Source organism: Euphorbia lathyris, chromosome 3, assembly GCF_963576675.1.
Source record: "Euphorbia lathyris chromosome 3, ddEupLath1.1, whole genome shotgun sequence".
NCBI classification, from domain to species: Eukaryota; Viridiplantae; Streptophyta; class Magnoliopsida; order Malpighiales; family Euphorbiaceae; genus Euphorbia; species Euphorbia lathyris.
Genome location: NC_088912.1, coordinates 86,827,343 through 86,842,534, shown reverse-complemented (window position 1 = coordinate 86,842,534; position 15,192 = coordinate 86,827,343). Strand labels below are relative to the sequence as shown.

General features: G+C 35.1%; 1 long non-coding RNA gene across 1 annotated transcript; it reads left to right on the top strand.

Moving 5' to 3' along the window:
* The first annotated feature begins 1,104 nt into the window (after positions 1-1,104).
* LOC136223634 (uncharacterized) lies at positions 1,105-5,454 on the top strand. Its single transcript, XR_010686046.1, has 5 exons — positions 1,105-1,853; positions 4,332-4,499; positions 4,637-4,764; positions 5,098-5,124; positions 5,232-5,454. It is a non-coding gene; the product is annotated as an uncharacterized lncRNA (long non-coding RNA).
* The last annotated feature ends 9,738 nt before the right edge of the window (positions 5,455-15,192 follow it).

Sequence of the window (15,192 nt, the reverse complement as noted above, 5' to 3'; positions counted from 1 at the left end):
ATATAATGTCTTTAACTTGTTTATATTAATGTTCTTGTTTTTTTATTAAAAAAAATGTTCTTGTTAGTTGTATCTTTTATTCATTTTTTCTATTTTCAACTTTTTTTGCTAGTTAAATTTTGATTATCTAATTATTGTAATACAATTATTATAATAAACCATGAAGGATCAATATAATTATCAAATTAAAACAAAATAAAAAAGTTGATATTAAAAATATATATTTTCAAACTCATTTGAATAAGTGCTATTAATTTTGAACTATAAAGGGGTAAGAAATACCACTTTTATGGAGTTAAGAGGGTACATATGATCATGGGATGAGAAATACCACTTTTATAGAGTTAAATGGGTAAATAGGACATTCGATGAGTTGAAGAGGGGTAAAATGACTAATTTTGACAAGTTAAGGGGTGGGAAATACCATTTCTACGGAGTTATGTGGGTAAATAGGACATTCGATGAGTTGGAGGGGTAAAATGATCAATTTGAATAAGTTAAGGTGGTTGGAAAACATTAGGCCAAGTTTTTTCTGTCAATTTATTCTTTTTCATCAGCCCTTATTTTGTAAATATCTCTTACATCAAATAAAAGCTTTCACCAATGGCTGATTTGTAGCCCCCATTCCATGTTTCTAATATTTTATTACTTGCACTTAACTCAAATTGTTTACTTAGTACTTGTTATTCAATTTTAATCTGTTATTTGCTATGGAATATCTATGTTTTCAATTCAGTTTGTTAACTAGTATAGGCTTCTAAGCCCTCAATGTAATTAATGCAGTAGACATGAATTTTTGGGTCTTATTTTTCGTGGTTTATTTGTATCAGGGTGCTGATATTGTAAACCTTTTCTAATTATTGTGTGTGAATAAGAGAGTAATTAAGCTTAACCATCCCTTGTGTTATTGAACCATTTATTGTGTCAAAAAAAAAAAAAAAATTCAAAGCCTTCAATCATTATCCAATTTTTAATTATCATTAATTTAAGCAATCATCGTGGGAAAGCCATGTAGTTATTAGATTATAAACCCACCTGCCTGTATCATGTACACATTGAATTCATGCTTAATTATTGAATTTTATATTAATTATAATATGGGGTTACATCTCTCACTCTCTTTGTATCAAGCCTAAATATGTGAGCTGATTTTAAAAATCGATATCTACCAGGAAAATGTTGTTATGTCAAAGATTATAATGTGATGTTGAAGAAGTGATTTTGAAGGCTGGCTGGGTGGCCATTTTTGTTGCTTTTATTTTTCCAAGTTTTCCACTCAGAACATAGTCTTCTAACCTCACCAATTATCTATTTTATCATGCTCTCTCTATACAAATTCATCTTTCCTTGCTCTCTCATCAATCACAAGTGCAGGGCTCTAACTGTATTTCATCTCAATCACAAGTGTAGGGCTACATTTGCAACTCAAGTGAATTGGATTGCAAAACTTATATAGTCTACAGAGCTCAACACAATTTCCACTAAACCACTTCCATACCTTCTCTCTTCAGTTTAACCCAATTTGATCTCCTTTTGAAACCAACCATTTTAAGGAAGAAAATCCAAGAAATCTACCTGTTGGGAGAGAGATCATCATCCCTATTAGATGCCAATGTCACGGTGGCTCCTTTCACGCCCCTTTGATATACAACTTTTCGAGCAGATATTCGGTTAATGTTGTTGGCTGTGATGTTTTTGAAGGGCTAGTGAAAGCACAAAGTCTCAAGAGAATCCTGACTTGAGAGGCTGTCAGTATCACCCTGAAGATTATCATGTACCAATTCAATGTGCTTGTCCTAATTCGATTCAACGAAGAAATTGTGTGAGATTTCTTGTTACATATATGTTGGAGGGTGAGAATCCTGATTTGATTGCTTATAAATTTAGTTTAACTGGGAAAACTGTTATAGATTTCAATAACTTTAGTCATCATGATGCTATTTTTCCTAAACAACTATGCTGATTCATGCTAATAACTTGAGTGATGTTAATTGGGACATTGGCTCTTTCCCCCAAATCTCACTAGCTCCTAGAGCAACATTTGAAGTTATCTCTGCCGATGCAGAATCAACTAAATGGAATTCACATGTGTTTTTGGGAGCAGGTGTTTGTTTTGCAGTGAGATTCATGCCTTTGACTGCTAGAAGTTATGTGATTCAGATAGGCATATATTTCGTGCCAATATTTATTTAATATGCTGTTTACAGTTGAATTGAAACATGTAGGTGTTTGTGGTCCTCGTTATTGGACACAAGTAGTAGAGCTTCTTCCTAAAGTTTGAAGGATATTGTGTGCCATTACTTCTATTTCACATTATTTATAAGATATTATGATAATCCTAGGTTACTAATTAACAGATATATCTTGTTGGAGTTTTTGAGACAAGAAAGACCCATTTAATTCTGATATTCTCTATATTAAACTAAAACTTGGAGCTTGTTCATATGTGGATGATCCCATATGGAACCAGTCACGCACAATGTAACACCCTGGTCCAATACCATGTAGATATTGCTTTAAAACGCGTTTGCATGTATTGGATTCCCATCTTACTAATAAGCCCCAATCGTTCCCTCTCCATTTCCGATGTGGGATTCAATTCATTCCTGCCCCCATCGACATCCCTTAGGGCCGCTCCTTGCTCAGGCCTTCTTACCCCGGCGCCACCCACTCCGGACCGGGTCGTTACAGGCCCACCAGCTTCCGCCTAGTTCGTCCCCGAACCACACATCGTACGTGGAGAGTCAGCTCTGATACCAATTGTAACACCCTGATCCAATACCATGAAGATATTGTCCGCTCTAGCCCAATTCCAACACATTGGGCCTCACGGCTTTAAAACGCGTCTGCATGTATTGGATTCCCATCTTACTAATAAGCCCCAATCACTCCCTCTCCATTTCCGATGTGGGATTCAATTCATTCCTGCCCCAATCGCCATTCCTTAGGGCCGCTCCTTTCTCAGGCCTTCTTACCCGGCGCCACCCACTCCGGACCGGGTCGTTACACACAAGGTTGGTATGCTCTCTTTTTTCACCGCTAGTTGACCCTTTCCATGATCCATGCCTTGTTATGCAGCATGTGCATAATTTTCTTTTATCAGGCATTTGGTTTGACAAATATAAGAACATCTTTTTTCGCACCCTTAGACGTCTTTGGCAACTGCTTAGAGAAGCCGGGCAGATAGCGGAAGGCAGTATGTGGAATTCTACTGCTGAATGTAATGTTCTAAAAGAACTTGGTCTTGAAAGACGCTTGAATCGGGCTCCTCGGATTATTCCCGTCATTTGGCAGCGCCCGCCGGGTGGCTGGATCAAAATAAACACAGACGCCTCCATGTTTGGCTCTCCCGGTCAGGCGGCTGCGCTGGCATCTTCCGCGCAAGCGATGGCTCGTGCCTTGGAGCTTTTGCTTATCCTCTTCCTTCGGCGTTTGCTTTTGAGGCGGAATTGTCTGCTGCGGTTTCTGCAATTAGCATTGCTATGGATAGAGGCTGGCCGTGTATCTGGCTGGAAAGTGACTCGATTTACGTTGTGAACCTCCTTAGAAATCGCTCCTTGAAGGTCCCGTGGGCGGTGAGGCAGTTATGGTTGCGGTGCCTAGCTAGGATAGGCAATATCTCCCTGGTCGTGACTCATATCTATCGCGAAAGCAATCAAGTGGCGGACCTCTTAGCGAATTTTGGGAGGACTGCAAACAATTACACGTGGTGGGATTCAGTCCCAAATTTTTGTTTTTCTGTTTTCAGTTGTAATCTAAGCGGCAGGTGTGTCTACCGCTTCTCTTAACCTCGCTTTACTCTTCTTCTATTCTTTCTTTTTTGGGGCTTGGGTTCAGCGGGCTTGTCAGGGGTGCCAATCTGGTTGGGATGTCTAGCGGTCTTTTGTTCTCTAGGCTTTACTTCAATAAATTTAAAAAATGCATTGCATTTTAAAAAAAAAAAAAATCCAATTGCCAGAGGTCAAAGTGAAATGGGTTCTGGTACAATTGATCAGTTGGTCAGTACGTTTTTTTTCTAGTCGGAGCTTAATTGCTTTTGCACAACTCTGACCCTTCATGGAATAGCAGGTGAGTGTAAAAATCTTTGTGTCTCATTTTAATGCTACCATCATGTCACGATATCCGTGTTGTGTTTGATCTTCAGCTTGCCATGCATGTTTGTGTGGGACCTGCTTCTTTCTAAGAGTGATGACCTGCTTTTTTTCTTTAAATTTATCTAGAGAAGACAATGGTTGGTTGCTTTTGTATTAAGCTTGCATTGTACAATTCTTTTGTTATTCTTTTTTTTTTTGAAAATTTGAAACGACATATCTTCCATGAATTTGGTGCAGAACTTTGCAAAGAGTATACTAGATGTTGTGGATAATTTCGGAAGAGCTTCTTCAGTTGTCAAAGAAAGTTATTCAAAAATCAACCCATCTATTGGCTCAACTAGGGCTGTTCCATTACTTAAGACCCTCTTGGAACGAGTTCAAATGATTGAAAAGCAGCTTGTGGAGGTAAGTATATGTTATTGCTTCCTCAATCATACTAGATGACAAATTACTCACATTGTGCATTTGGAGGTGTTTGGGAGGAGACATTTGCCTTATATTAATTTGTTGTTGATACAGTGTTCTGATTTCTTGGATTTCAGATATTCAGGAAATTCGGAATAGAGAAGTTTGATCCAGTAAATGAGCCATTTGATCCATATAGGCATAATGCAGTGTTCCAGTTATCATATGCTTCTAAGCCCCAGTCACAGTTGCAGCAGTCCTAAAGGTATTGTTTAAATAAAAACCAATTAATTATTCTCATATTAATTTACTACATAACCTCATGTCTCTGTCAAAAGAATTTCGGGTTCATGTTACTCAAATTTCCTGTCGCAATGCTGTTATGTAATGAAGATAAGAAATGCAAAATTTGGATCAAAGCTACTTTTGTAATCTTCTTAGCATTTACAATTGTACCAAAGACACCTATACCAGAAAATGTCTGCTTATATAAGTGTGTTTTCAACCTTCTCTCACTAATATATGACTTTTGAGCATCCGTTATTCTGGCCTCCTATATGCCTAACTTCTTTTCCTTTCTCTTTTTACTATTGCCAAGGTTGGACCTCTTACTGCATATTATCCGGTAACGCTGCGTCATATTTTACTATTAAGCTTTTGGACATTGTTAGTATGCAAAAACAGGTTAAATATATCCTTGTCTTAATTATTTTATGTTTGCATTTGTAACAGTGAAAGGAAAAGGAAATTGTTCTATTCAGCTGCATTGTTCTTCTAAGAGGAGATTTGAAATAATTTTGTTGAAGTAGCTTTACAAACGTCATGGATTATATATCATGTTATGTACGAACAAGTTGAATTCTTTTGTTATTGTAAAAACAACAAGAATCCATATTTCAATTTATAACTATGTATTTTTGTTCTCAAATTTGTTAAAAAGACAAATTGGTTTTTATTTTATTGAATTTATTTTTTATTGTATTAAATATTGAAATAAATTTTAGTGTCACTACATTCGTGAAATAACGATCGGATTATAGTTGTAAATATCATTTCTAATGATGGTTCCATATGAAAATAACGATTGTTTATTCACTAATTAAAATGTAATAACTACGGTGATTCATGGAAATGATGAACGTATATTCACTCGTTAAAATTTAGTAATAACGACGGGGAAGAACAGAAAAAATGATAGTTTATTCAATCATTAAAATATCGTAATAACGACGATGAATTATGTAAATAATGACAGTTTATTCACTCATTAAAATATCATAATAACGACAGTGAAATCAATTAATAACGACAGTTATTACTATCTTAATTATTGAGTAGCAACGACGGGCTACATACGGTCATTGTCTAATTTTAACGACGGGATACAGTATACCGTCGTTAATACATTTAACCTCAAGGGTTTTAACGAGGGTGGACGACGGTATATACGGTCGTTATAAGTTAATAACGACGGTATATATATAATTAACGACGGGATTAACTCTCGTTATAGACCGAATTTCTTGTAGTGCAACCGGCATAGGACACTCGTAGCTGATCGTCATCGGCGACTGGACTATAAGGCAACCACATCACCTGCAAAAAATATATAATAACATATTAATAATAAATTACATTTATTTAAGTAAATTGTTGTAAGTTATAAAATATTATTTTACCTCGGCTGCCGTCATCTGGTCCAACTATGCACGAAAGGTCTCGAGTCGGGCAACCTTCCTGCTTGGAGTCCCAACATCCCATCTGCACGTCCGAGCAGCATCATCTGGAATCTGGAGTGGTAGTCGATGGGGCCGAAAGATCGGAAAATACTCATATATCCACGTCTGACGTCGTCGTGAACCTCCTTGAGATGGGACGGACTGATCGTATCGCCACTCTTGTCGACAAACAAGGTGGATCCTAACAGAAGCCATATCCATGCTCTGGCTCGAGTCCCGATCTCCTGATCCTCCGCCGGATAGGTGAGGCCCTCCACAGTATCCGCAAAACACGTCCACCACTCTAGTAATGCGACAACGGCGATAGCAACTCCTCCTGAGTGACTCCAAACATAATCATACATAGAGCATGCAGCCGCTCAACACTACGTGTATCGAAGATCATCTGATCGTGCACTAGAATACGGAGAATCTGCCATACATCGTGGAGAAGGATAGTTATCTCCCCGAACGGGATGTGAAAGGAGTTCGTATCGGGCTGCCACCGGTCCATGAACGTAGATATAAGAGGCGCATCCAAATTTTTGAACATGGTGGATGGGAGGTGAGACAACTCGGTCCTATCTACCATATCCATTAACTGTAAACACGACACATATACAATTAATGAATGTTTTTTAGGGTTAGGGTAAAAAATAATAAGTAAAATAATTTATTGAGCAAATTAGTCTTACCTCGGGTGTCGTACCCTGATACCATCGCTGCAATATGACACATGCTACTGATCTGTTGTAGCACGTAAGAGATGGTTGATGATGCCCTCCCAACATCCGTGAGGCAAAGTGTCCTAAAAAAACTAGGAATCACGAATCCATCACTAGGGCAACCGTCCACCGGCCCCGAAAAAAATCCAACTACGGTCCTTAGTAGCTTTGGACCGTTTTCGGGTCCATGAAATAATATTAAACTAAAAATATAAATAATACTAAATTATAAATAATACTAAACCAAAAATAAGATTAAATTTTAAATAATACTAAACTATAAATAATACTAAATTATAAATAGTACTAAACTATAAATAATACATGTACTAGCAAATCGACCACGACTACGAGGTCTGTCCGAGCCCTGAGTCAGATGCACATTATCATCATCATCAAATCCCTGTCGTCGCTGGCTCTCGACTAACTCCTGAAAATAGTCATCCACAACGTCATAACCAGGATCTCGCGCATCAGCCACCTCCTCTCCCCCCAACTCGGGCTGATCTAACTCAGGATGATCTATCTCACCCGCCCGCAACTGCTGCATCTCAGCAGCTCTCCGTCTATGGCCTGATACATCAACACCACACGCTCTCGTATGACGTGGTGTATCATCGATATCCATTTCTAGTTGTCTCGCTGCTGACGGGATAGATTTCCCGACTACACTCTCCCTCTACACATATTGACCACATTATCTTATAAAATTAGAAACTGTATACAAATATTATTCATCTAGCTAAATATTATTTTTAAAAAAAATAAATTAAAACAAAAAAATAACTTATTATTCTAACTAAATATTATTGTAACTATATTCTAAAAAAATATATTCTAACTAAATACAATTAATTTAAACTACAAATTTATTATAACTATATTCTATAAAAAAAAAATATTATTCTAACTAAATACAAATAATCTAAACTACAAACTAAAAATAAAAAAAAATTTAACAAAATAAAAAATAAAAAAAGTTTTAAAAAAAAATTGAAACCCCCCACGGGCGAATGAGCATCACGCCCTCACACAGATGAGGGCGTGATGCTATTACGCCGCACCAAAGGTGTGGGAGTGATGTTCATACGCCCGCACCTGTGGTGCGGCGTGATATTCATACGCCCGACGCCCCCGATTCCGAGTTTTGAAATTAAACAAATTCAATCAAAAAACTAGATAAAAAACATCCAAATGAGTCGGAATTATGTACAATTAATCCCTTTCTTTTGCCGCCCCTCCCCCGATCCATAGTTTTTGTCCAGATTTGACTTTAGAATTTGAAAGGATTTGAAGAGTTGAGAGGATTTTGGATTGAGTAAAGGGTATTTCCATCTTTGTACAAGGCTAAAGGTAGGAAATTAGGGTATAAATAGTAATCCACTTTATAATAGTATCTTAATGGGGGTGCCTTGCATTAGGCAAATTTTTTTAATTAATCTTTTTTTGAAGGTACCGACTATGACTTAGAAGTTACCATTTAATAATTTTTTCTTTAAGGTTCCGTTCAATAATTTGTTCTTTTTTAATTACGTTTTGTATAAAAAGCTAGGAAGTCACAGCTGCTCTTGGTTTTAATTTGTTTATTTTCCATTACCATATTGAATACATGCTTGCTAAATATTTTTTATGAATAGATTGAGAATGAAAGATCTGATTGATCTCCAAGGAAAAGAAGAATGAAAATTTATTGATTTGTAGAATATAAGAACCTATGTAATTTATATAGTGTTCGTTTGTTTTCGATTTTTGAAACTTTCTTTTGCCTCTCAAATCTAAACTGGAAACAAAAAAACGTTTAATAGAAATTCTAAACAGCTGTTTGTTTTAAAAAAATCAACTAATAACAGCTACGGCAAACAACTAATCGCAGTAGCAAATAACAAACAGGAGCAGGTAAAACTAACCAAGCCATAGAAACTAAAACTGTTGTTAACGTTTCTTCCCTCTCTAACTCACTAATAGAATATCTAAGAGAATATACAACTTATTAACTTAATCCTTTATTAAAGGATTTAATTACAAAATAAACCCAAACTCATTATATGTTAACATCCCCTTCAAGTTGGACCATGTAAAAACCAAGCTTGTGAACTAAATCAAGAAACAAAGGTTTTGAAAGCAAATCTGCAGGCTGTTGTTGAGTAGTAACAGGTAATAAATGAATCATCCTGCCTTGATTTTCTCTCTTATAAAGTCACAATCCAATTCTATGTGTTTTGTTCTCTCATGAAAAGTTGGATTATTGGCCATGTAGATATGCGACTAATTGTCACATTATATAGAAAATGCTTGCTTAACTGATTTTCATTTTGAGATTGTTAGCGGTCAATTTGAGACATTAATTAAAATTTAGTTGTCATAATATTAGAAATTATAAAGTTGAGTGACCTTTATATTAACTCCAAATTGATCATTCTTGATGGGTGATCAGGAGGACAACTAATTTTGAAGAGATAAGAAACAAAATAAAACTACTTATTATCTTCTATTGTAATTACAGAAGCATTAATTAAATGTTCAATTGTATTATTGTTATTTCTTTTTAGAGCAATCATTTTGTTTTTTTAAGAGGTTAAGTCCTCCTTTATATCCAAATAAGGGCTAGGATTTCTCTCATGTTTTAGTAAAACAGGAGAGTATACTGATCTATTATTAGAAGTATGTGGTTCTTCATGTCAAATGAACAACCTTCCACTATGCCAGAACCCTCTTCAGACGACGGTTAAGAACCATCGTCCCGCCAGATATAAATCTGTCAATGGGCTCGCTGCCGACTATTGCACCTTCAGACGACGGTCAGATTCTGTCATGTTTCGCCATCACACATGACATTAGCCTATTTGCTTAATGTCATCTTACCCTTGTTACGATGCAGCTTATTTATTATTGTCGTCACCTTTAATGTCATCACATGACATTCTAATAATTAAAACCGTCAGGTTAGTGTGTGGGAAATTGGCATATTGAATTTGAGATGACAGTTCATATAATAATTTCTGCCGTTATAGCCTGTTTAGATGGCATAGGTCTTAATCAATCATGTCAAAGTATTTTTTTCAGATGACAGATACGTTTATTTTAATGTCTTTTTATTGCAATTTAGATGACATTTTTAAACATTAAAATGTCACTTTTTGCCTTCTTCTTCATTTGAATTTATGGTTTTTACCTGAATACTGAAACATACTAAAATATGAAGATGAAATTTTGTATATCAATGGTTTTAATTTTATTGGAGACCAATACTCATAATATGTTTACATTTGTGCCTATAACGGCAATCCATATCTTGAATAACCAATACATTTCTGAATCAAAACACAAAAAAAAAAAAAACCAATAATCTTCCATAACGTCAATCCATATCTTGGAGTAATAATTAGGCCTATAATCTCAAAGGTCTTGGTATCTGCAAAAGCCAAGCAGGTCATTAATATTACACACAACCCTAAACTCAATAATTACGTAGACCCTTCCCCTTTCACGGTATTTCACTTACCACAATCATATCACTATAAATATATGCATCATATACGCGTTCAGAATCCATACCTTCAACAACCAGAAAACATACGTTGTAACAATAGATCCCCTTGTTGAAACTCCACAAGAGATAATTGCTGACTTGGAGAAATTGTACATGGGAACCCAGAGTGGCTTCTGGCCATCGATGGTACGTAATGTCAATCCACAGTTGTTCTGTAACTCTTCCTGGTTTATTCTATGTATTTCTAATGAATCTTCTTGGATGATAACGTGCAGGTCCTCTCCATGGTAACTTTTTCAAATTGTCGATCAGAATGAAAGACCCCCAATACACCCTATATGAAAGGGGTGTATTTGAAATCAGAATCAGCTACCCTCCGGATTTCCCAAACAGTCCTGCAAGAGTAAATATTAACTCAGATCAGTAAGATATAATCACCTACATGAAACATACACTAATAAATCTCTCCTCTTATTCTCAGTTTCGCTTCTGGAATAGGATATATCATCCTAACGTGGCTCCTCAGGGGTTGATTTGTCTTCCCCGTATCCTTAATACCCATCACTTATCCACTGCCACGGTATAATGCAACCATTTATTTATTTCATTTGATAAACATACATCATTATATTTTTTATCTAATTATTCTATGCATTTTGTAGTGTTTGTGGCACATATATGATCTACTTCTACAGACCTCACAGTGAGGAGCCATATCCTGGGCAAGAAGCAGTTGTTGAGCAATACCGCAACAATAGGGAAGAGTATGAGGGGCTCACCCGGATATGGACTGAGGAGTATGCAAAGTGGATTTGAGGGTGTCCAAATCTCCTAAAATATCTTGAGTGAGAGAAAGGAGAATCGAAAGGCAATGTGAGCTCCAAATGTGGTTCTCATTCCAATTCTAAATTTCCTTTCTCTACTCAAAATAGTTAAGGAGATTTGGACCTTTAATTCCAACCGAAAGGCAACACTCATCCCCCCCCTTTTGTAATATAACGTTGTAGAGCTTTGCTATTCAGTTCGTATGTCTGTGCAAGTAGACTAAACCGACCCTTTTATAATGCTCCTCCCATTTGGGTTGTACTCGTTGTACTCTGAACTTGGTAATGAGGGTTATGATGATGTCACCACAAGGGACTCTGTTTGTGCTGAATATGAGGGTGTTCTAATCTCCTAAACTGTCTTGACTAAGTGAAAGGAGAATCGAAAGGCAATGTGAGCTCCAAATGTGGTTCTCATTCCAATTCCAAATTTCCTTTCACTAGTCAAAACAGCTAAGGAGCTTTGGACCGTCAATTACAACCGAAAGGCAACACTCACCCCCCCTTTTATAATATAACGTAGAGCTTTGTTATTCAGTTCGTATGTATGTGCAAGTAGACTAAACTGACCCTTTTACAATGCTCCTTCCACTTGGGTTGTACTCGTTGTACTCAGAACTTGGTAATGAGGTTTATGATGCTGACACCACAAGGGACTCTGTCTGTGCTGAATGCATTATAAACCTATCACCATGTTTAATGTTGTTGTTACGATATCAAACCGAGTGGAAAGGAACATGGTAAGAGTATGGCCAATGCACATACATAACCCTTTACGTAGAGCTTATTATTCAGTTCGTATGTATATGTATATTCTATCTAATCAAAATATATCTTATCATATGCAAGCCATATCAGTACATGCAATTAGCCTGAATTTACCCTTTAATACATGCTTTATACATGCTCAATGTTCCTTTAATACTTAATGCATGATTAAGATATATTGTAAACGAATTACATTCAGAATCCAATCACAACAACATCATACATGTAACTATTAAGCTACATGCCCAAATGAACAATCGTACACATACTCAATCAGTCTAGCTTCATAAACAGAACATCAAACATAAACATGTTTCACACACATACACATACTCAATCACTTCTAGCAGTATACCTCATAGGTGTAAGAGTATTGCCAATCACAATGAACATTCGAAGCTTTAGAGTATGCCTAATCAGCCATATGCTTAATGATCATTCATACATAAACTCTATGAGTCCTAGATTCCTAAATAGAACATCAAACATAAACATGTTTCACACACATACACATACTTAATCACTTCTAGCAGTATAACTCATAGGTGTAAGAGTATTGCCAATCACAATGAACATGCAAAGCTTTAGAGTATGTCTAATCAGCCACATGTTTAATGATCATTCATACATAAACTCTATGAGTCCTAGCTTCATAAACAGACCATCAAACATAAACATGTTTCACACACATACACATACTCAATCACTTCTAGCAGTATACCTCATAGGTGTAAGAGTATTGCCAATCACAATGATCATTCGAAGCTTTAGAGTATGCCTAATCAGCCATATGCTTAATGATCATTCATACATAAACTCTATGAGTCCTAGATTCCTAAATAGAACATCAAACATAAACATGTTTCACACACATACACATACTTAAGCACTTCTAGCAGTATAACTCATAGGTGTAAGAGTATTGCCAATCACAATGAACATTCAAAGCTTTAGAGTATGCCTAATCAGCCACATGTTTAATGATCATTCATACATAAACTCTATGAGTGCTAGCTTCATAAACAGAACATCAAACATAAACATGTTTCACACACATACATATACTCAATCACTTCTAGCAGTATAACTCATAGGTGTAAGAGTATTGACAATCACAATGAACATTCGAAGCTTTAGAGTATGCCTAATCAGCCATATGTTTAATGATCATTCAGACATAAACTCTATGAGTCCTAGATTCCTAAATAGAACATCAAACATAAACATGTTTCACACACATACACATACTTAATCACTTCTAGCAGTATAACTCATAGGTGTAAGAGTATTGCCAATCACAATGAACATTCAAAGCTTTAGAGTATGCCTAATCAGCTACATGCTTAATGACCATTCATACATAAACTCTATGAGTCCTAGCTTCCTAAACAGTTATATCTAACCAATCAGTATACAATGACACTCATTTATAGAGCGGGCAAAATTTGGTATGGCCGCGTAAGTGAAATTTCATTTGCCACTTTTTTGCTTTCGGTATACAATGACATTCATTTATTAGATGTGTCATCTATTGAGCGAATCAAATTTATCAAAAACACACGTTTTCTTTGTATGACAGGATTCTGTAATCGTAATGGCATCTGAGAATCAAGCGTATTTTTTTATTCCGCCTTCAGATGACATACAGTTAAAATACTATCACGAAAAATATTCAGACGACACGAAAAAAATGTCTGTCATGTATCTTGTGTCATGTGAAAGGGAAAATGGTATAGTGTATGGTCTTTTGTATTTATTTGGAATCGAATATGGTTGCAGATTTGTTAGAAAAATATAGTCTTACAAATGTAGGTTTGAATTAGTAGAACTCAATGCTTGAGTTTTATAATAAATTTAATTTTGAGGACTTTAATGTGTTGAGAAGTTTCACTTTGTGTAACTGTTTTTTCATTCTTTATTATTATATTATTTTTTCTTATTTTAATAAATTTATCTTAGTTTTGGCTCACTGTTCTAGTGGTGCTAACATAGTTGAGATATCTACTCTCTTTTCCATTTTCTTAGGGTGAGCATCGGTTCGGTTAACCGAACTGAATTTTGTATAATTTTAAAAACCGAACCGTACCAAATAACTAAAATAACCGAAGTTGACCGAACCGAAATTTTTTGGTTCGGTTCGGTTACCAACCAAATAACCGAAATTTTTATATTTTTAATTTAAATGTTTAAAATGTTATAAGTTATGAAATTTAAGGTTCATTAATTTAGAATTTGCAATTTCAAATTTAATTAACCAAATATCTTATAAATTACAAATTAATTCAATAATGTTTAAAACTAAAATTTTGGGCTTTCTTGTACAAATTAAAGTATGAAAAACAAATAAATAAGTAAAATTATATTATGTTTATTTAAATATATATTTAGTTCGATTTGTGGTTAAACCAATATTTTTATTCAAAATAACCGAACCGATAACCGAATACTAAACAAGAAAAATTTGACAACCGAACTGAACCAAATAAGAATTTTGATTCGGCTATCAGTTAGGTCATCGGTTATTGGACTTTTTGCTCACCCCTACTTTTCCTAACTCTCCACCCTTATTTGAAAAAAAAAAACATTGTTTCTTCCATATCAATATCAATATTGTTATAATATTTATTATTCTTATTATTATTATTATTTTAAAAGTGCGCACAATGCGCTTACATTATTAAAGAACAAAGAAAAATCCCCACCATACCCGGATATGAACCCATGACCTCCCTAGTCATAGGTAAGCTCTCAACCACTAGGCTACGAGCTTATTATTATTATTATTATTATTATTATTATTATTATTATTATTATTATTATTATTGTCATCATTATTATTATCATTATTATCGCATAATCATATCATGATTTCAATATGTGGGGATATGCTCTATAATATTAAGATAATCTTTTTTATTATTTGCTTTTATTATTATTATTATTATTATTATTTGAACTTTTGTGTGATTTTCTGATATACGGATCTCCAAATTGTCTCGCTGTTTGAATATGTTCCTATAAAATAAGGGAGGTTGCGATGACCTGTCTAGTCTAATGTTATCATTCTTAAGAATAGTGAAAAAATGAATATTATGAAGATCTTACTCTTTTTAGGGTTGTTTTTATCTTTTTATTGAACCTTAAAATATACCCATGTGTGTATCTATA